This window comes from Octopus bimaculoides, chromosome 20 (genome assembly GCF_046866305.1).
Source record: "Octopus bimaculoides isolate indiv1 chromosome 20, ASM4686630v1, whole genome shotgun sequence".
Taxonomy (NCBI): Eukaryota; Metazoa; Mollusca; class Cephalopoda; order Octopoda; family Octopodidae; genus Octopus; species Octopus bimaculoides.
The window spans coordinates 11056146-11079792 of record NC_142947.1 but is presented as its reverse complement, the minus strand read 5'-3'; the positions used below and the strand labels follow the sequence as shown (position 1 = coordinate 11079792).

General features: G+C 36.1%; 1 protein-coding gene across 2 annotated transcripts in view; it reads right to left on the bottom strand.

The window, feature by feature from the left end:
* The window catches only part of LOC106869286 (uncharacterized), a 278508-nt gene that overhangs the window by 166044 nt on the left and 88817 nt on the right, over positions 1-23647 (bottom strand). The window lies entirely within an intron of this gene.

Here is a 23647-nt window from a genome sequence, read left to right as displayed (position 1 = left end):
CCATATCTTAGTGGTTCGGTACAAGAGACCGATAGGATAAGTACTAGACTTACAACGAAAAAGTTCTGGGGTTGATCTGTTCAACTAAAGGCGGAGCTCCAGCATGGCTACAGTCAAATGACTGAAACAAAAAAAGCAGGAGAGCAGTACAGACACGCTATAAAGTGATTGGTGTCAGGAAAGGGCATCCAGCTGTAGGAACCATGTCAAAGCTCACACTGAAGCTTGACTGCAATCCCGCCGTTTGCTGGATCCTGCCAAACTGTCCAACCCACGCCAGTATGGAGAATGTATTTTAAATGATGATGATGACGGTGATGATGACGATGTAGTAAAAAACATCGAAAATGAAACGGAAGTTTCTGCAGAGAATAAATGAATAAAGCATTACAAGTGTTGAATACTTTTCTTTCTGATTTGTAAATTTAAATGCATACACATATATATATATATATATATATATATATATATATATGTACATATATACACATACATATGTATATATATATATGTACATATATATATATACATGTGTATGTACATATATACACACACACACATATATATATATATGTATGTATACACACACACACACACATACGATATAAGAAACTACTAGTTTTTCAATGCACACACATACACACGCGATAGTCATACTTAGAAACTGCATTTGCACAAATAATATATGCAAGTACATTATTCAGATATAAAAAGAAGAAAAAGAACAAGAAAGAAAAAAACATTCTTTTTCAACTCGCATCTCATTGGTGGCTTCCTGGTTTTCCAGTAGATTCCTATAGTTTTATGTAATAGAATATATAAATTCTAATTTCTTGAAAACCGACGGCAAACTCAGTGGACTGTTTACACCATTCAATGGTGATACAGCATGTATATATATGTGTGTGTGTGTGTGTGTGTGTGTGTGTGTGTGTGTGTGTGTGTGTGTGTGTGTAAAAACCCACTTAAGTATCATCATAGGTTGGTAAGTGTTGCGTTGTTTGGAGACTATCAGAAAGTTAGAGCAAGTGCACTTTATTGCAAAGGAACAGGGGGTGGGGTATAATTAATCTAGAAATTATTTTTTAAATTTGCTGGATTTTTCCTGAAAATCAGCATTGTTATGATTATTGCCATTATCTTTCTGAATAGCTTTACATGTACCGATTCAATGATGGGACTTTACTGACATCATTCAATCTGCTAAAAATAATAGTCAGATTACTCTATCAGATGTAATGCTTATCTGTTAGCATTACTTTGAATTAATTCATGTATTATCTGGCAGCTCTGTGATTTCAATGATGTGATTACTTATTTTTTAGAACGACATTGTAGGGTAGGCGCAAGGTGCTAGATCTGGCCAGTTTTAACAGAAAACATGCAGAATATTTGGGCCAAATACAGATCTTCATCAGATATTGCTGGTACTGCACACTTTTAATGGCCAGGACACTTAACTCCATCAAACTGTAAATAGGCCTCATGGGAGAGAAGGACAGCTTAGTTATAGCAATCCACAAAAGAATATTACAATCCAAGAGAACTCTCTTGATAAAAGACACTCAAGGCTGTTTCCGAAAGTCGGACAGAATTTATCAGCCAAAGAAAATCAATAATTATGAATCATTCAGCATGGCTTTAATATCAAGGGAGATATTTCTTTTATACAAGAGTGGAACTCCCACTCTAACCCCAGACACTTGTGAAGTGGGATCTACAAGACAGTCATGGGTTCCACAAGACAAACTGCTGCAAAAACACTGTATCAAAGGACATCGGGTTATGTTGAAAAAAAAAAAAAGGGCCGAATCAATCACTTTAAATTTCTGGAACCATGCTTTTATTGATTAATTACTTTATTGATCCCAGTGTGTTAAAAGCCTTCATCAACTTTGCCAAGTCTTGATCTTAGAATTGTAAGGTATAAATCTGATACTGTGGAATGTTTACTAAAATATTTACTAAATGTGCTTCAAACAAAGATTTTGGCCAGTCTATGGCCCAGGTCAGTTCAGGTCATGTCATACTTGCATGGATATGACCGAATTCCTTGGCACAAGCATTTTATGGCCAGATGCCCTTCCTTTTGCAAACCCTCATTTGTTTTCCAAATGAGATAACATTTCCTCCTGATCAAATATGTTTTTAAGGAAGATTAGAAACAAATGACACCACTTGTATGATGGGGACACTTGTTTACAGCTACCATGCACTGTCAAGACACAAACACACACACCACAAACATATATATATATATATATATATATATATATATATATATGTGATGCACTTCTTTCCCTTTCCATCACACAAATTCAATTCACAAGGCTTTGGTCTGGTAGTAGAAGACGCTTGCCTGAAGTATTACACAGTGAGACTGAACCCAAGACCACATCATTAGGAGGCGTTCTTAACCACACAGCCACGCCTGTGTCTAACAGTAAAATGATTAGGCTGACCAAAGTGACAGTGTCACAAGTTCTACATTTTGACTTCATACTCCAGCAATACATAAAAGGGCGTTAATTATTCTAATCAACTCTGCAACGATGAAAAGTTAAGTCATCCTCAGAAGATTACAAATTCAGGAATTGCAAGCCATCAAACATGTTGCCAGTTAACCAATCCTTTTCTTTGATCTCCAATCAAATTATTTTACGACTAATTTATTCCCTACAGCTTGTTTTTGCTGTTTCAAGTTAATCCTTCAATGACTGCTTGGATCAGATGCCATTTGTTGTCATAATGCCTCTCTGACAGTTGGATCATCCTTTCTAATGATAATTCAGCCAGAGTAGAGCAGCAGACCTCTACATGGTTGTTCAACTTGCTAGAAATAGCTGCTGGGAAAAACCTTCCTCAAATTACACCCTTTTACTTGAAAAAAAAGGAAGGAGGGGTATACTAGCAGATACTTAAATAAGGATACTGTGAAGTGGAACTGAACTGGGACCAAGTGGTAAAGAGCAAACCATAATTCAATATAAGGCCCTTTTTCTATGTTCTTAACCCTTTAGTATTCAGGTTATTATATCAAGCATTAGAACCCCTTCGGTCATGAATGACAATGGGATTGCATCTAGAAAGTTATTCTCTGAGGCACAAGTCTGGGCAAGGTTGAAATGGAAGACCAGCAGTCTTAATGGCCATAGGAACACTTCTGCTAAATATCTCCAAATTCTTGATAATTTTCAAAATGGAATGAAATGTATAAGACAGTATTTCATTACAAGTACAGTCACAGAAGAATTAATTTTACAATCAAGCCATGGTGAAAGTTGGCTAATTAAACTATAGGTGTTAAATTAATCTCTTGACAGCTTATTAAATCAAATATTGATTAAATAATTCCCTCCGCAAAGGAGGAGGGGATACTGTCACAAACTGAAGGTAAAAAGAAAATCTGAATCGAAAAATGACCATTGCCAAGTAGCCATAATTTTTGTCACCAGCAAATACCAGTGACATCTGTGAAAGGAAGTTCCACAGCAAAATGAGATGAGAGTGATATACAAGCTGCTGGAGGGCCACGTGATGGATGAGAATATTAACCTTCAGAAAATCTGAAAGTAGACGTATTGGCTTTCCATATACTTGTGAGAATTGAGACAAGCCTGATATATTGGCTACTGGATAGAGAAACGAGAGGAACAGAAAATGGATGAAGGAGGGTGGTTGGCAGTTGTTGTTGTTGTTGGTGGTGGTAGTGGTGGATGAGAGAAAGAGGGGGTGAGAAAGAGAGAGAGAGAGAGAGAGAAAGGCAGAGAGATAAATTGATCTTATTTAGAACTGACAGCTATATACGATGATAATGTATACATACATTTTCATAACTATGAATATACATTTATCATTATATATGTGCTCACAGTCACACATAAATTTATAACATATACATTAATATATATATATCTATATATATATGTATATATATATATATATATATATATATATATATACATGCAAGCACATACAAATACATGTACACACATATATATATATATATTTATATATAATCAACTAGTAAGCTGAACTGTTGCTGCTGCTGTTGCTGTTGATGATGATGATGATGATGATGGTGATGTAGAGAGAGAAGTGACATCGCTAAGCCCCCTATGGACCAAACCTGAAGCTATAGGCTTTGAATCACTGAATCTGTGGAATTATTTGTTCGTTTTTAATGTCAGCCGAGACAAATTTAGATAAGTGAAATTAAAACCATGCCACGAATATTTGAGATTAATGCTGCCCTCTTTGCTCATTTCATGCTTATGCACACAAAAACAACAACACCACCACCAGCATTACTGCATATAATCTACACTTTGGCGACGGCAACATTAAACTCCTGGAGTATTCCAGTTCAGCAACAACAAATGGTAAAAACGGTAGAACAGAGACTGGAATGCAGCAGGTCAGCGTGACCCCAGCCGTAATCGATGGTGGGGGTATGTAAGTTTGAGAAGTGATAGGAAAGATGGGACATCTGGTAGGATGAATGGACATACATTTTGTTAGAGTCGTCAAGTAAATGGAATATAAAAAAAAAAAAAAAAGAGCAAAAAACAAATAAGATTTTTTTAAAAATCAGGCTACACCATCAAAAATCTGGTTCTGTATATAAAATATTGCTGCAACCTACCATAATCTTCAACCCAGAAAAATCACTTCCTGTTTTCCTTTTTTTGTTTTCTGTACTTGTTTCAGTCCTTGGACTGTGGCCATTCTGGGGCACCACCTTGAAGAGTTTAAGTCAAAAGAATAGACTCCAGTACTTATTTTTAAGTCTGGTACTTTTTCTGTTGGTCCTTTTTTTGTGAAAATGCTATGTTACAGAGATGTAAACAAACCAACACCAATTGTCAATCAAACATGCTGGAGTGGGGAACACAAACAAAAATATATATAGACACATATATATGATGGGCTTCCTCACAGTTTCCATTTATCAAATTCGCTCACAAGATATTGGTCAGCCTGGGGCTATAGTAGAAAACACTTGCCCAAGGTGCTGCATAGTGGGACTGAACCTGAAGCCATGTGTTACAAAGTGAGCTTCTTAATCACACAGCCATGCCTGTACCATTTTTCTCTCTCTCCTGTATTCTCTCTTGGACCATGCAAAATTACAGAAATTCTAAAAGAAGGTATAATGTAACAGATGAGCGTGAACCAAATGGTAACAAAACTAGTAAAGATGATTGTGCAACCATTTATGGTCGAAAAAGGTCGACAAAGTCCTTTACAGAAGCAGTCAGTTTGGTTTATGCCTCAGGGTTTTAGAAAGCATACACCAACGTTTCTCACCCAGGGTTCCCTGGAACCCCAGGTTCTCCAAAAGGTTCCTAGGGGTTCCGTGAGAAAGATGTGAGATAAGCTAATGCTAATTTCATGATTGTAATATTACTATACATACAAAACATATTATTAATTATTGTAATCTTGTAATATAGACATCATCCTATCTAACCTATTATGTTATCAAAAACAAATATAACAACCATATATATATATATATATATATATATATACACACACGTTATTTACCACGTGAACTACGATGAGAAAGATATGGTAGATAATTTCTTTTTGCGGTGGGGTTCCTTGAAACATGTCATTTATTTTAAGGGTTATGTAAGGGTAAAAAAGGTTGAGAAACACTGGCATGCACATACAAACAAGGCAACAGCTCCTGTGTACTGGGGGTGAATGATGAGGAGGGGAGAAATTGAAGCTATCTTAGTGAAACTGGCAGAAAATATTCCTGAAAATATAGGAGTGCTCTCTGAAGACTGCAGTTTGCTACACAACTCTTGACAGGCTTACACAGTTTTGCAAAATATCATAAACTAAAACAATATCTTGAGAAGAAGAGAATAGAGGAACTGAACAAAGACAACAACAAAATAATAAATAAAAATTGGGGGAGGAGAAGAGATAGAAAAGATATGAACAGATAAAGATGGAGAGAAAAGAAAACTAAAAACGAGAAGAAAGAAAGAAAGAAACAAAGGATAGATATGATAAAGACAAAGGCAGATAAGATACAGAAAGTTGATAGAAAAATAGATTATATAAATATATGTGAATGTATCCATGTGTGTGTGTTTATATATATATATATGTATATATATATATATATATATATATACTTATATATCACCATCCTTTTAATGAGCATTTTAATGTGTACTTTTCAATGTCATCACGGATTGGATAGTATTGAGGTAGATTTTCTACAGCTGGATGCCGTTCTTGTTGCTAACACTCACCTGTTTCCGAGCAAGCTAATTTTTGCCCCCCCCCCATAACTGAACAGGTCTCCCCAGAAAGATTAGAAATGAATGACATAGCTTGTAATGCAGTCATGCTCGTTTGCAGGTATAGCACAAGGTCAACGCAAAGAGACAGCCAACTCCAGTATACATGATGAGCTTCGTTCAGTTTCCATCTACCAAATCTACTCCCAAGGTTTTGGTTGGCCCACTTGCCGAAGGTGTTCTGTGGAGGATTGAACCAGAGGCATGTGGTTGGGAGGTGGTCTACATACATGTAAGAGAGTGTGTGTGTGTGTGTGTGTGTGTTTGTATGTATGCTGCTTTGCCTGCTTAGATCTGACACCAACAGAAAGACAAACATACAGCAACTGTCTATCATCCTTAACTTAGCAGTGCAATAAATATTAATGGTTAAAATAAGTACTGAAATTGATACAGATGACTAAAACCCACCAAGGTGCTGCCCCAGCATGGCCACAGAGCAACTGAAACAACAAGTGTATATATATATATATATATATATATATATATATATATATATATATGTGAGTGCATGCATGTAGTATGTAGGTGTGTGTGTGTGTGTATATATATATATATATATATATATATATATATATATATATATACACACACACACACATGTATGTATGTGTGAGTATATGTATGTATACATATATGCACACACACGTATGTATGAGTATATGTATATATATATATATATATATATATATATATATATATACATATATATATACATATATATATAATACATACACTTATGTATGCATATATATATATATATATATATATATATATATATATATATATATATATATAATACATACACTTATGTATGCATATATATATATATATATATATATATATATATATATACACACACAGATAGATGGAGAGGGAAAGAAAAAGATGAAAGATATACAAGAACATAACATAAATGTTTGTGAAATGACAGCTTAGTTGTTTTTGTGCTAGACATCTTTCTTTTCTGTGAGCGAAGATTTCTTTAGTAACATAGCTGAAATGCGTGAAGAGTTTCTGATATCACCAAAAATAGAACGGAGCTTTTGGTGTAAATAGGGGGGAAGGAGGAGGAGAGAAGGAGAAGGAGAGAAGAGAGAAAGGGGATGTTATGTGATACAAAATCCCTTTAGATGCAGTGCTAAAGATTTCATGACACACATTGCAATGGTACTTTCAATTATGAGCAACGAAACGACCACTGTAACTGCTCTCATCACCATAATGATCAACATGATTATAATCGCAATCACAATCACAATCATCATTAATTTACGTTCATCCACAGGTATCTCGATCATTATATTTATTGCTACAGCTATTATTAATGTTATCATGGTAAAGCACTGAACAAAAAAGCATCTTTCGGTATCTACTTCATGTTCGAAATCTTGCCTCGACTTACATTGTTTTTGTTTCCTCCTGGATCAATAAAAAATAAAACTAAGGGTCAAATACGTAGGGTCAGTACAACCACGTGTTCCACCCCAACTCAAATCGTTGGCTATGTGCCTATGTCAGAAACAACAATAACTACAACAACTACCACTACCACTACCACTACCACTACTACTACCACTACAACCACTACAACCACTACCACCACCACCACCACCACCACTACCACTACTACTACTACTACTACTACTACTACTACTACTACTACTACGGCAGCAAGCTGGCAGAATTGTTAGCATGCCAGACAAAAACGCTTAGCAGGTTTTGTTCTTCTTTATGTTCTGAGTTCAAATAGAGCTGAGGTCAACTTTACCTTTCATCCTTTCAGGAGTCGATAAAATAAGTACCGGTTGAACACTGGGGTCGATGTAATTGACTTACCCCCTCCTACCAAAAATCTGAAGCCATTATTATTAGTATTATTATTGTTGTTATTATTATTATTATTATTATTACTGAAAGTAGCGAGTTGGACGAATCGTTATTGCATCAGACAAAATGCCGAGGTCGACTTTGCCTTTAATCCTTTTCGAGTCGATTAAATAAGTACCAGTTACGCACTGGGGTCGATGTAATCGACTTAATCCCTTCTCCCAAATTTGAGGCCATGTGCTTCCAGTAGAAAGGATTATTATTATTATTATTATTATTATTAGTATTCCAGTTAAAACAGCAGGCTGGCAGAATCGTTAGCACGCTGGGCAAAATGCTTAGCAGCATTTCGTCTGTCTTTATGTTCTGAGTTCAAATTCCACCAAGGTCGACTTTGCCTTTAATCCTTTCGGGGTTGATAATATAAGTACCAGTTGAACACCAGGATCAATGCAATCGAGTTACCATACCCCGCCACCCCAAAAGTGCTGATCCTTTCGGGGTTGATAATATAAGTACCAGTTGAACACCAGGATCAATGCAATCGAGTTGCCATACCCCGCCACCCCAAAAGTGCTGCCCTTGTGGCAAAATTTGAAAACATTATTATTATGCCAGTTACCACCACCACCACCACCACCACCACATCCACTCACCATAATGTCTTTTGTATCGTTATTTTTATAAAAGAAAATGCTGAATACAACTTGTTTTGAATTCACACATGTAATCACAGACCCACATCATACTACATACACTCAGGAGCTGAACTAATTTCACAACAAAATAATAAGTGAAAAAAAAAAAAAAAACTCAAAGGAAAACAGCAAAGCAAAATGACAAGACAAAATAAAACAAACCAAAACAAAAAAAAAGCCCCCCCCAAAAAAACAAAAAAAAAACATCTAATAAGCCATGAACGGATTACATAGGCAGCTTGGGTTGGTGGGGTGGGGGAGAAGACATGATACTTAAAATCTGCTAAAGGAAAACCTGAGAAAGCATGAACAAGATAGATCCAGCCAAGCACAGAGTTACACACACACACACACACACACACACACACACACAAATAGCAAATTTCAGTATTTAAACAAAAGAACTTGTATATATATTCACACTCTCGCACACACAACCTATTCAAAATTACTTCTGTGCAAAAACTTATGTATTTCGCGGTTCTTTTTTTTTAATATCTATTTTATTAAACCAACTAAGGAAAAAGATTAAAAAAAAAGCTCGAAAAAATATAAAAATACAAAAAAAAAAAAGCTCTGTCACAGCCTTATTACTCGAGGTTTTACGAGATTTCTCATCGCTGGTGTAATAGTAGATGCCTCCAGGGCACTAGGAAGTTCATAGACACAGTGTCGCTTTACTAAACGAAGCAACTGTTGTTTTCATATGCACACATCTACATGCTCAAGCATGCAAATGTGTATTTGCTCGCATGACACCACTCGACAAATATCAGTACAGAAACATCTGTATTGATATGTGTGTTCATGCATACATTTCTGTGCGCGTGCATACACGTGCGCATACATGCACACATTTGAGAATTTTTTTGTTGTTCTCTTTACTAGATGTATCTGCCATTCTTACTTGTTCACATATATACATAATACACATGTATATATATATATATATGCATACACATATGTATGTATGTATATATATATGTGTGTGTGTGTGTGTGTGTGTGTGTATATATGTGTGTATATATATATATATATATATATATATATATTCTTTTGTTTCAGTCATTTAACTGCAGCCATGCTGGAGCACTGACTTCAAGAATTTTTAAGTTGAATGAATCAACCCCTGTACTTATTCTACCTGTATCTTTTGCTGAACTGCTAAGTTGGTAAACATACCAACACCAGTACTCAAATGGTGGTGGAAGACAAAGACACACACACACATATATATATATGACAGACTTCTTTCAGTTTCTGTTTACCAAATCCACTCACAAGACTTTGGTTGGCCTGGGGCTGTAGTAGAAAACACTTGCCCAGGGTGTCACACAGTGGCACCACATGGTCGGGAAGCAAGCTTCTTGGCAAACATCGATGCCTGCACCCATATGTACACACAATATGTGAGATGCAATCGTCTGATGTCTCCTCACTTCCAGGAATCAAGAAATGCTAAACTAACTACTTTAAACCACTGACCTTACAGTATTTGTACGTTATTTGATGTACTGTTGAAAGTGTTTCTGAAAAGAAACCTTCACTCAATAACTCTGTTCAACCAGGTTGTTCCTCACTCTACAACTGCTGCTGCTATTACAACAACAACAACAACAACAACAACAACAACAATTTTGTCTGCTCCATGCTAGCCAGCTGTATGTGTATACAGCTGCATAACCTTCACAGCATCTCACTCATATTTTATACTAAATGCATCTCCTAGTTCTCTTCTCCCAGCACTACAACCAACACATATGTGTGCACACGTGCATTTATGCGCTTGTTGTGTTCCTGTGTTTGTGTGTGAACATGCAAAAGTAAAAAGCTAAATATCAACTATTCATTCCAACCTGTTTTCCATATTATCTAGTGCAGAACTTTCAAAGGCTGTGGAGACTGCACCACCCCTTTCTGACTAATTAATAAACAAGTTAGTTGGGAGGCGGGGAGGGGACCTCTATGCAGCTGTCTGACCTGCAAGAAACAGTAACCAAAATCCCTCTCAAAATTATACCCTGACATCTTGAATAAAGAAGGATACATTTTCCTGAGTTAAAAACCATTTTTCTCTCTTGTAAAAGTGAGAGCTATAAGTTTTAAAACTTAAAATTGTAATAGCATATCCACACTAACTGGATAGAGGGAAATAAGACTAACATTTTTATTTCATTTACACTGAAAAGCTTAACTAGCATCAGCCTGAAAGATCATTAGAGCTTATCTCGATGTTTGTCAAATTAACATGGTAAATTTTTCATGAATATATATAAAAAAAAAATTTAAAAAAACACTGCAGTAGACCAAACACCACTATATTGAACCACACAGCTCAGTCTGCAACAGATTTAAATGCTGACTGATATGCTGTTTAATGTACTGGCTCCATGAGCAGAGACTTTGTAAACATGTTCCAAAGCAGTCTTGTCGATCTTATTTCATTCAAGAGCACAAAGACAGTCACTACTCCAAGAAAACGAATCTCTATCCTGCTCATTCACCTTCCCAATCATCATAAAACACCCTGAAAAATACTATAAATGTCTGGCACTCCGTCAGTTACGAGGTGGAGGAGGGTTCCAGTTGCTCCGATCAACAGAGCAACCTGCTCACGAAATTAACACACAAGTCGTTGAGCACTCCATAGACATGCGTACCCTTAATGTAGTTCTCAGGGAGATTCAGCATGATATAGGATGTGACAAAGCTGGCCCTTTGAAATACTAGTACTATTCATTTTTGCCAGTTGAGTGAACAGGAGCAATGTGAAATAAAGTGTCTTGCTCAAGGACACAACGCATCGCTGGGAATTGAACCCATGACCTTACGATTGTGAGCTGAATACTCTAACCACTAAGCCACATGCCTTTGCTACAAATATCAAGCCGCACCTGAAGGTGGTGAACTACCAAACTCATTAGAGTATTATTATCTTCTGACTCTTCATGTTCCGAGTTCAAATTCCACTGAGGTCAACTTCGCCTTTCATCCTTCCAGGGTGGATAAAAAAAAAAAAAAAAGTACCAATCGAGTATGCACTAGGGTTGATGCAATCAACTTTCCCCCACCCTACCCCTCAAAATTGCTGGTCCTGTGCCAAACTAAGAAAGCACTCAGAACAAAGCAAAAAGACTGCCTTTCTTTTCAGTCAACGGTTATTAACCCTATACAAAAAACTGAATGAGTCACTTTACTCGCTCGATTACTCATCTCTCATCGACCCATATTGTGCTCACCCACCCTGTGCCTTGCACTAACCACTACTCCCAATTCGTTTTTACCTCTCTGGAATTCCTTCCTTTTATCTTTTACTTGTTTCACTCATTGGACTACAGCCATGCTACAGCACCACCTTGAAGGCTTTTTAGTCAAACATATTGATCCCAGTACTTTTGATTTTTTTTTGAAGTCTGGTACTTATTCTGTTGATCTTTTTTTGCTGAACTACTAAGTTACAGGGATGTAAACAGACAAAGACCAGTTATTTAATGGTGGTGGCAGGGAATAAACAGACACAAAATTGCATGTATGTGTGTGTGTGTGTGTGCATGTGTATACATACATACATACATACACAAAAACAATGTGCTACCATACAGTTTCTGTCTAACAAATTCACTCATACAGCATAGGTCGGCCAGGGGCTATAGTAGAAGACACTTGCCCAAGGTGTCATGCGGTAGAATTGAACCTGAAAGTATGTGGTTGCAAAGCAAGCTTCTTAACCACACAGCTACAGCTTTACCCATGCTTCTCTTTTTGCAACAATTAAAAAAGAAAAAAAAACCCTTATCTCACCAGTCTTGGAGGACCAGTGGAACCCACAGGCACAGCCTCATGCTACAGACCAAACCATTAAAAAAAATATATATAATAAATAAATAATGGTTAGGTGGCTCTTTTTTTTAAATGAACCTGTTAGTATTTTCAATTTTGCCTGCCAAGAGAAAACACTGGAATACAATAGAGTTAGCTAACACTTTAAAATATGCAGGAATTATTATCATCTATTTATTTATTTATTTATTTATATTTCTGCACTATTTTCCCCGCCCCATCACACAATGGGTTAATAATTGCTGATTATACAAGCAACTGCGATTAAAACTATTGAGCTAACTAGCTTAAGGATTTAAAGTGATTTCAGGCATTACTAACAACTTGGAGAATATGCGTGTGTGTGTGTGTGTGTGTGTGTGTGTGTGTGTGTATACACGCTTTCCTCACTCTCTTTTTGTTATCAGTTTGCATACCTCATTCTCTTCCTCTAGCTCTTTTTTCTTTCACTCTAGCATTTGAAAGAACTTTACGATCACTATTTGAATAATATTTCAACTTATTACAAAGTTCAGCTTGCTTTTTATAAAGGTTACTTTTGAGTTCATTGTTACTTTCATTTTTTCTCTCTCTTTCATTCATATACATACATACATATATATATATAAGTCAGTAAATAGTGGGGTTGTATTAACCGCACGTGGAGAAATAATAGGAAAATGAAGAAGAATAAGGCAGAATGCTAAACTGGAAGCATATTTTAATAAAGATTTCTAACTGGTTTTCATTGTGAAGCAAATTTTCAAGAAGAGGGAGAATGAAAGTGTTTTTTACAAAGAAGTACAAAATGAAGAAAATAATATATAAAAAAAATAAACATACCAATACATTATATTGTCTTTGAGCTTTTGAAGTTCAATGGTAATCCATGTAGATAATGGTTGGAAAAATAAGGATGCATGGAAATTGAGTTGTGTTAGGTTTAAAAAAAGAGAAAAGGAGCTAAAAGTTTGTGTTAAGCTGGAAGTGTGGTGTCAAAACAGGAAGTGTGTGTAAGGGGAGTCAAATCTTTTTAGTTGGAGTTATGAACTCTTTTTCATAACTCCAACTAAAAAGATTTGTCACCATACTTTCTGCTTAACACAAACTTTTAACCCTTTTTTAAAACCTAACAAAACTCAATTGCCATGCATCCTTATTTTTCCAACCATTATCTACATGAATTACCATTGAACTTTAAAAGCTCAAAAACAATATAATGTATTGGTATGTTTATTTTTTTATATATTATTTTCTTCATTTTGTACTTCTTTGTAAAAAAAACATTTTCATTCTCCTTCTTGAAAATTTGCTTCGCAATGAAAGCCGGTTAGAAATCTTTATTAAAATATGCTTCCAGTTTAGCATTCTGCCTTATTCTTCATTTTCCTATATATATATATAGATATATATATATATATATATATATATATATAAGCTTGTTTTCAGGCATGTACATACAAACACATATATGAATGCATCTACAAAGATACTATATTGTTAATGCTTTCATTGCCATATCTCTGTTGAATTACACTGCCTTTGTTTCAATCAATTTGGAAATTAATGGACAATTTAGTTCAAAGAACTTTGTCAATATTATTAAACTGGTGTTTGGAGCATAAATTTACATGAAATTTTGACAGGGGGCTTTAATTTAGATCACTTCAAAACAGAAAGTTTCTATCATCGAGCCAAAGGGTGGTCCTAGGTGAGTTGGTATCAAAAGGGTTAAAAGTATTATGTTTAAAATGCAGTTATATAACCACACTTAGTCGTTGAGAATGAAAAACAAAGTTGATGGCAATAACCATAGGAATGTGAAGAAGCAATTGGTTATTTTATTCTTTTATTCTTTTGTTTCAGTCATTTGACTGTGGCCATGCTGGAGCACTGCCTTGAAGGATTTCAATCAAACAAATCGACCCTAGGACTTATTTTTTAAGCTTAGTACTTATTCTGTTGGTTCTTTTGCTGAATCGTTAAGTTACGGGGATCTAAACACACCAAGACCGGTTGTTAAGTGATGATGGAAGGATGAAAGGATGAAAGGCAAAGTCGACCTCGGTGGAATTTGAACTCAGAACAGCGGCAGACGAAATACTGTTAAGCATTTCGCCCGTTGAACAATTCTGCCAACTCGCCGCCTTATGCAGTTTCTGTCTATCAAATTAACTCACAAAGCATTGGCTGACCCAGGGCCATAGCAGAAGACACTTTCCCAAGGTACCATGCTGTGGAACTGAACCAGAAACCACATAGTTGCAAAGCAAGCTTCTTAACCACGTAGTCATATTTTCTAAGTAGTGGAAATAAGAAAAATGCTACACCCAACTGTATGCTTTATAGAATTGCACTGTTCAGAGTTTAAAATCCTCCTCCAGGGCCTGATTTGGTTCTTATCTGCCTGAAATTGGTGAATCAAATACCAGTAACAGAGCAAGTGTTGATTAAATGGACTATATATATATATATATATATATATATATTTTTTTTTTGTTGGTTCAAGGATTGGTTGAGTATGTAATTAAAAGGAATCTATATTTATACATTAAGCAACTATAAGTGCAATAAATCTCAGGTCTCGCACGAAAAAAAAAAAAAAGAAAAAAAAAAGTAAAAAGAGCAGAGTAAATGAATGAAACAAATTAAAAATACTGAAGTAAGAATAACAAACTACTATTTTATTCTCTCACAACACATATCACTAGATACAGAAAATAGTCATGATACTTGTGATATTTGGCACACCCATATTAAACATCTAGGATCTGCTGCAGTTCAAGCAACCGCATATTGCGTGAGTATCTGTATACGTACATGTATGCTGTGTATATATTTCTCTGTGTGTGTGTGTGTGGTATGCATGCATGTGTGTGTGTGTGTGTGTGTGTGTGTGTGTGTGTGTGTGTGTATGAAAGTCACACTGACATCCAATGTTCAGCCTAATTCACTGAATATTTTACAAGGCCAGCACAATGTGATGAATCCGGAAATAAAAATTTGCTCAATTATTTATAACCAAATTAATGATTAACCTATTGAAAAATAATGAGGAAAACGAAGAAGATATTTCGTGAACATGGGAGCATGATGTAACACATCAAAATCAAAATCAAATCATCCACCCGCCCATCCACTCATCCATCCGTCCTTCGTTCAAAGTTCATAATTAAAAATGCAATTAATATGCTCATTTATTATAGTCGAAAATCTATGACATTATTCGTTTCTCTTCAAGTAACATGATCGATCTGTGTGGCTACATGCACAATGCAAATCTAATTTACATGACATCCTGGTGGTAAATTCAAATCCCAAAAGAATTCAACATCCTCGAAGATAATTTACTTGTAAACATTAGTTAGGATTCTACTGAGACTAAATACTGTCAGGAAGGACGGGTTTTAAAAGACACACCATATCAATTAAATAATAGAGCTCAGTAATGTTATTGGCATTTAAAAACGCGCTCTTATTCAAGCCTTTCTGTGTCTCTAAAGGTTCTTAACACAAGAAGACTTTGACCTAAGATCTTCGCCTAACCGGTCATTCTGATATAGTATTCTTTAATTCTTTTACTTGTTTCAGTCATTTGACTGTGGCCATGCTGGAGCACCGCCTTCAAGAATTCTAAGTCAAATTGATTACTCTTTTACTTGTTTCAGTCATTTGACTGCGGCCATGTTGGGGCACTGCCTTCAAGAATTCTAAGTCAAATTGATTACTCTTTTACTTGTTTCAGTCATTTGACTACGGCCATGCTGGAGCACTGCCTTTAGTCAAGCAAATCGACCCCAGGACTTATTCTTTGTAAGCCTAGTACTTATTCTATCAGTTTTTTTTTGCCGAACTGCTAGGTTATGGGGACGTAAACACACCAGCATCGGTTGTCAAGTGATGTTGGGGGGACAAACACAGACACACAAACGTAATACACGCACACACACACACACACACATATATATATATATATATATATATATATATATATATATATATATATATATATATATATACACACGATGAGCTTCTTTCAGTTTCCATCTACCAAATCCACTCACAAGGCCTTGGTCGGCCTGAGGCTATAGTAGAAGACACTTACCCAAGGTGCCATGCAGTGGGACTGAACCCAGAACCATGTGGTTGGTAAGCAAGCTACTTACCACACAGCCACTCCTGCACCTCCAGAATTTTTTCTTTTAAGCTGGTACTTATTCCATTGAATTGCTAAGTTATGGGGCTTGGTTTTCAAGCAGTGTGTGTGTGTGTGGGGGGGGGCAAATACAGACATAAACACACAAACACACACACACGTATATATACGACAGGCTTCTTTCAGTTTCCATCTACCAAATCTTCTCACAAGACTTTGGCCAGCCTGAGGTGATAATAGGGGACACTGAACCCAGAACCATGTAGTTGGGATGCAAGCTTCTTACCACACAGCCATGCAGTGTGGAAATGTGAAACAAAAGAGCTGAACACTGACATAATTTAGTGCAACGCAGTAAAGTAGGAACGTATTGTATAAAAGTACTGATAATGTAATAAGTAGCACCAGTAGTAACATTAGAAATAGCAATATGGATTAAGCTCACCCAACAAACTGAGAATCAAGTGGCCTGGTTTCTTGCCAACTGCATGGATAATTTACATGAATGATAGCAACCTCAAATGATTGCAGTTGCTTGCTCCTCTTTGATTTTTAACAAAATAAAATGCATAGATGGTGCTGCTGCAGACTATTTTCCAAATGGACAGAAACTGTGTGAGTGGTGGCCCAATGTAAAAAAATGCCTAACCATTGCATATATGAATATCATTAAGAGTTCAGAAAGCATCTATCTCTCTTTTCCTCTCTCCAGGACAGTTTGTTTTTCTTTTTGTTTTTCTTTTTACAGGGTGAAAAAAAAAAAAAAGTGTTATGAGAAGGCACATGGCTCGGTGGTTACAGCATTGGGCTCACAACCATGAGGTAGTGAGTTCAATTCCCAGAGAGGGCTGCGTTTTGTGTTCTTGAGCAAGACACTTTATTTCACATCGCTGCAGCTCACTCAGTTGTAGAAATGAGTTGTGACATCCCTGGTGCCAAGCTGTATCAGCCTTTGCCTTTCCCTTGGATAATGCAGGTGGTGTGGAGAGGGGAGGCTGGCATGCGTGGGCAACCGCTGGTCTTCCATAAACAACCATGCCTAGATTAGTGCCTCGGAGAGTAACTTTCTAGATGCAATCCCATGGCCATTTACGACTGAAGGAGGTCTTTACCCTTTTAGTGTTACGTGCACAAGACATGGAAGTAGCAATAAATACTATATCTTTGAAGGAATGGCCTATGGCTCAGAGGCTGTGAGCTTCAGCATTAGGTCACTGCCACCACCGCTACCACCATCTTCTTCATTAAATCTTTAAGCATTCAGATTACCCTGTTGAAAGTAATGCTTATATATTTACATTGTTTTGATTTAATCATACATTATCTCGTTGCTTCAAAATTTTCAATGTTGTGATTGTCTATATTTAGAATGACATTATAGAGTATGCGTGAGAGGCCAAATCTGGCCAGTTTGCGCATACAACAGGTAGAATAATTGGGCTGGATATGGCGCTAAAGGCTAAAGGTTTAAACACACCCATATCCCATGCTGCCCTGGGGTGGGACACTTATCACATGATGATTACAAAAGTTATTAACTAACATCCTGTTACACTGTGCTTGGGACTAATGCTGCTGGTACACTGTTGTTACAGTGTTCTGGTAGCTTCCTTTTTGCCTGCTGGATGAAACAGCAAATCTTACCAACCTATTTTGCCCGTCATGTTGTTTATGTTAAGAAGATTGATTATGCCAGAGCTAGGATAGGAAAATGAATACCAATCAATTCCTGTAATGAAAACCATGACAGAAGCACACACACACAAAAACATTTGAACCAACTCAAAGCAAAGATCCAGTATGGCCTTGACCATGATGGCTAAAACAAACTAATGGTAACTCAAGTAAATTAGTTTAACCCTTTAGCATTTAACCCTTTCGTTACTGTATTTGTTTTGAGATGCCCTGCATTTCTTTCAATTACTTTAAATATAACAAAGAATTTAGTAAAATAACTCAGTTATCATTCAGCTAGTTTTAGGAACATAAATTGTGACTAACGTTTGATGGAAGATTTTAATTCAAAACTTATGAAAACATGACATTTGTACTCAGGGCCAGAGCTGGTTCCAGCCGGGTTGGTAACGAAAGGGTTAATCTGACCATGTCTGGCCCAAATATGCCTCCTGTTTTAAGTTTCAAACTAGCCGGGTCTAGCCTCTCACATCTACCCTACAATGTCTTCCTAAAAATAGAAAATCCACATCATTGAAATCTCAAAATTATTAGACAATACGTGACTAATTCAAAACAATGTGAATAAATAAGTTTTACATTTGACAGAGTAATTTAAACACTAAAGTGTTAACTGAACTTTATTTGGGTCATCTATTTCTCTCTTATCTTGTGCAGTTTGTAAGCGATTCAATAGTTGAATATCAGTAAAATATGATCTATAAATAGTAAGTAAAAAAGAGAAAAGTGTTGTCTCAAACGAGAACTCAGGTTTCGTCTTATTTAAAAATTTTCCCACAAAGGGAAACTATTATGTAAGTTTATCCTTCTAAGACAGTAATGCTGTTTTCTTAATTCCTTACATAGATTCAAGGCCAATTTTTGTTAGGGTAGGGTTTGAATTCAGTATATCACTGGTACTTCATTTTTATCGATTCCAAAGGAATGGGGGAAAACAAAAACAAAACAGTATTTGACTTTTGTTTTGAACACAATATTTAGTTTATGAAAACTAAATATTGTAAATGAATTTAGTCTGGTGTGCTAAATGCTTTTGCCGACTGACTGCTCTTATCGAAGTCAATTATATAACAAAATTTTAATTCCCAACATTTGTTATGAAGCTTCTATCAGAAAAGTCAACACACACACACACACACACACACACACACACACACACACACACACACACACACACACACACACACACACACACACACAGATATAAATGTAATTCATTACTAAGTATAACAGGAAAAAAAAAAAAGAAAAAAAGATTGTGATATTAAAAGTCCAAATTTGTAGCTGGAAAAATATAAAATAGAATTAATAAATAAGTAAATAACATTCTAAACTCAGAACATCAATTTTGCAAAATTTATTATCATTGTTGTTTTGTTGTCGGTAGAGTTATTTTTGTTGATGACAGATTTCAGTTTATCTTACACAAAAAAAAAAAGAAAAACAAAGTGAAAATCAATAAAATTTAAAATTTGTGTATATGTGTACGTATGTGTGTGTGTGTGTGTGTGTGTGTGTATGTGTTAATGCACAAACAGACTTATAATGTGTGTTCATCATATAAATATACACACTTGATTTTTTTTTTCCCCCCTTCTTATCTCCTCCTCCTCCTCAGTGGAAGTATATATCTATTTGGAAAGAAGTGTTCTGTGCTTGCTTTGTTACACAACTTGTCAGAAGTGAAGTGTACTAAGTTAATTTTCTGTTAGAAGCAAACCAATGTAATGTAAGATACCCGTGTGATATCCATAACCAGGTTTATCGATGCGGTATTAACTGTACGCAAATAATTGCTTCACTGCTTTACCTACAAGACATTTTTATACTCACATGGACAACACAAGGCCACCCGCCACCCTAGTTTTCAGAGTGGGGAGAAGTATCAAGAGGCTGAAACATTCCCAAGAGTATCAGAGATAAAACCTCAAATGAAATCAAGTGGTTTGAACCTAAAACCTTTATATAAAAAAAAAAACGAAAAATGCAAAAAAAAAAAAAAAAAAAAAAAACCCCCCCGACAGGTTTCCAATTTAACCCTTTTCTGAGTGAAAATCAGATGTATACACTCAAAGTTTCATTACCCTTAACTGTGGAAAGCAGCTTTATATACCAGTCTATCTTTTGCTGAGGAATGTCATGTCTGAAACTATTTTTTGCTGAGATATGTCAGGTTTATTGAGGCAACGTGACTTGCAGAAAATACAAATTCTATTTTTTTGGTAGATGTTTAACATCATTACTGGAACAAACATGAAATTTAATTTCACGGCTAAAGGGTTAAGATGTTTGCTAATATACTTTTCATCTTTCATCCTTTACTTGTTTCAACCATTTCACTGTGACCATGCTGGAGTACTGCTTTAATTTTCAGCCAAATGAATACCACCACCACCCACCATCACCTCCAGCAAGACTCACAGAAGACTGGTTACTTGGTTTCCACTGCATATAAGTGAGCAAGAATAACAACATTCACAACATTCCACTGAACAGAATGCCATTTGGTCAGTTGCAGGGTTAAAGGCCAGCAATTTTTGAGGGGAGGGGACAAGTCCATTACAGTACTTGATAGGATGGATGGTAAAGTTGACTTCAGCGTGATTTGAACTCAAAATGTAAAGAACCAGAAATAATGCCACTAAGCAATTTGTCCAACGTGCTAACAATTCTACAAGATCACCGCCTTATTCTAACTTAATACCAATTTCTAATTTCGACAATTGAACAAAAGTGACGGGTGCGTTGGTACAGAGTCAATCTACTACTGGTACTTATTTCATTGATCCCCTCCCCTCCCGATGAACAGAAGGGCGACGTTGACCTAGGAAGAATTCGAACTCACCATTTTGAAGAAAGCAGGGTTAACCCTTTAGCATTCAAACCAGCCCAAATATTCTACCAAATATTCAAACTAGCCAGATTTGGCCTCTCACATCTACTCTGCAATGTCACTCCAAAAATAAACGACTATGCCATCAAAATCCCAAAGCTATAAAATGATGCATGATTAATTCAAGAAGAATGTGAAAGCATGTGCATTGCATTTGGCAGGTTAATCTGAACGCTAAAAGGGTTAAGCACAACAGGGTTATTTAGACCTGAAATACCATTCCACCAGCTTTTTTATTTATGCTGCATGCTATTAAGACACAAATGAATGTGATATACTTTCTAGAAAAGCCCATCACATCATGCACATAATAACCGGGGTTTATTTGTTTAGTCATTCATTAAGTAGGTAATAAGGTAAACAATTAGACATATAAAGAGGAAACATCAGTAGAGATATATGATAGCAGTAAAAGATAAGAAGTGATTTATAAAAACTAAACAAAAGGTTTGAAGCAGCAGCAGCAACAGTAGTAGTGCTGGTGGTGGGAGTAGTAGTGGTGGTGGTGGTGGTAGTAGTAGTAGTAGTAGTAGTAGGTCTTGTTCTCACAAAGTTCTTTCTCCTTGAAGTTGTAACAAACACCAAATGGGAGAAAAAGGAGGAGGTTGGAATTTGACTTTTATTTACTTGCCAATAAAACCAATTTTTACGGGGGGGGGGGGCTTTTTTTGTTTTTGTTTTTTCAAAGCCATTTATTTTCAAATTTACCACTAGAGTGTAAGTCATATCCCTAATTCAGTGCTCAATCTTGGCAAAAGACATTTTTTTTCCCCCCTATATAGTTCTGTCAACTTAGGCAAATGATGGAACCCCCATGTGGTCACTCGACTTGACATGCTTGAAATAGCAACCAAACCTCCATCTGGCATCAACAAAATAGGTACAACACAATAGTCTCAGGTTAATGCAATTAATTTTTTCTCTCCAGCAAATGTATAGCTTTCTGCCCACATCAAACTCATTAGGTTTTCTTAAATTCTAAATTTGTTGAATAACATTTGGGCTTGTTTTTGCCTTTCAGCTTTTGTAGTCAATGAGTATCATCAGTGATATACAGGTAGGAGCACTCCGTGGGTTACGACGACGAGGGTCCCAGCTGATGCGATCAATGGAACAACCTGCTCATGAAATTAACGTGCAAGTGGTTGAGCATTCCACAGACACGTGTACCCCTAACGTAGTTCTCAGGGAGACTCAGCATGACACTTAGCGTGACAAGGCCGGCCCTTTGAAATACAGGTGCTACTCATTTTTGCCAGCTGAGTGGACTGGAGCAACGTGGAATAAAGTGTCTTGCTTAAGGACACAACGCGTCACCAGGAATCGAACTCACGACCTTACAATTGTGAGCTGAATGCCCTAACCACTAAGCCACGCAACTGGTACTTATTGGTCAACAGGCCACAGCTCTCTTGCACATATTCTTCATCTTATGTCTAAGTGCCAATGTGATTATTCAATCCTTTATTAATTAGATGCAAAGTCTATGTATATGAATATGTGAAGACACCGGCATAATATAGTAATGCATTGTCTTTCGTGGAAGACACCAGTAACATAAATATAATATGGCAGTTTAATAGCAGAGTGGGTGTAGATTACCGGAAATAAAACTATGAAACAGGTGTTAAGGGGAGGGGCAGCTAAGGGATGTGGTTGGGGTGAGGGTGGTGGTGGCAAGAACTATGAACTCTTGTCTAGTAAAATTGCAGAACAGTTTTAAGTTAAGTCAAAACAAATATCATATGTGTAGAATATATAACTGTCTAAATATAATATCAGATGATCAATAACATCGGTGAAGAGATATCAGAGGGAGGAAAACAGGCACAGGTGGTGGAGGTGGCAGCGGTGGTGGAGGTGGCAGTAGAATCTAGATCACTGTCCTTATCTGGCAAAAACAAAATCTATACGGTTTCATTTTTTTTCCCACTTTTAACCAATATATTGTATTTTATCAACACAACCAAAGGAAAAAACAACAAAAAAAAGTTTTAATTCAAATTATTATTTTTCTTTTATATATATATATATATATATATATATATATATATATATATATATATATGTATATATATATATATATATATATATCTAAGTAGAATGGTAATGCCATACACTTGCAAATGAACAAGTGGCAAAAAGATGGCATTGGTAGAGCTGCTGAAATATGCACTGTTTTCATTTATTTGTTATTTCCTGAAAATAAAGGAATTTCCACAGCCAAAGTAAG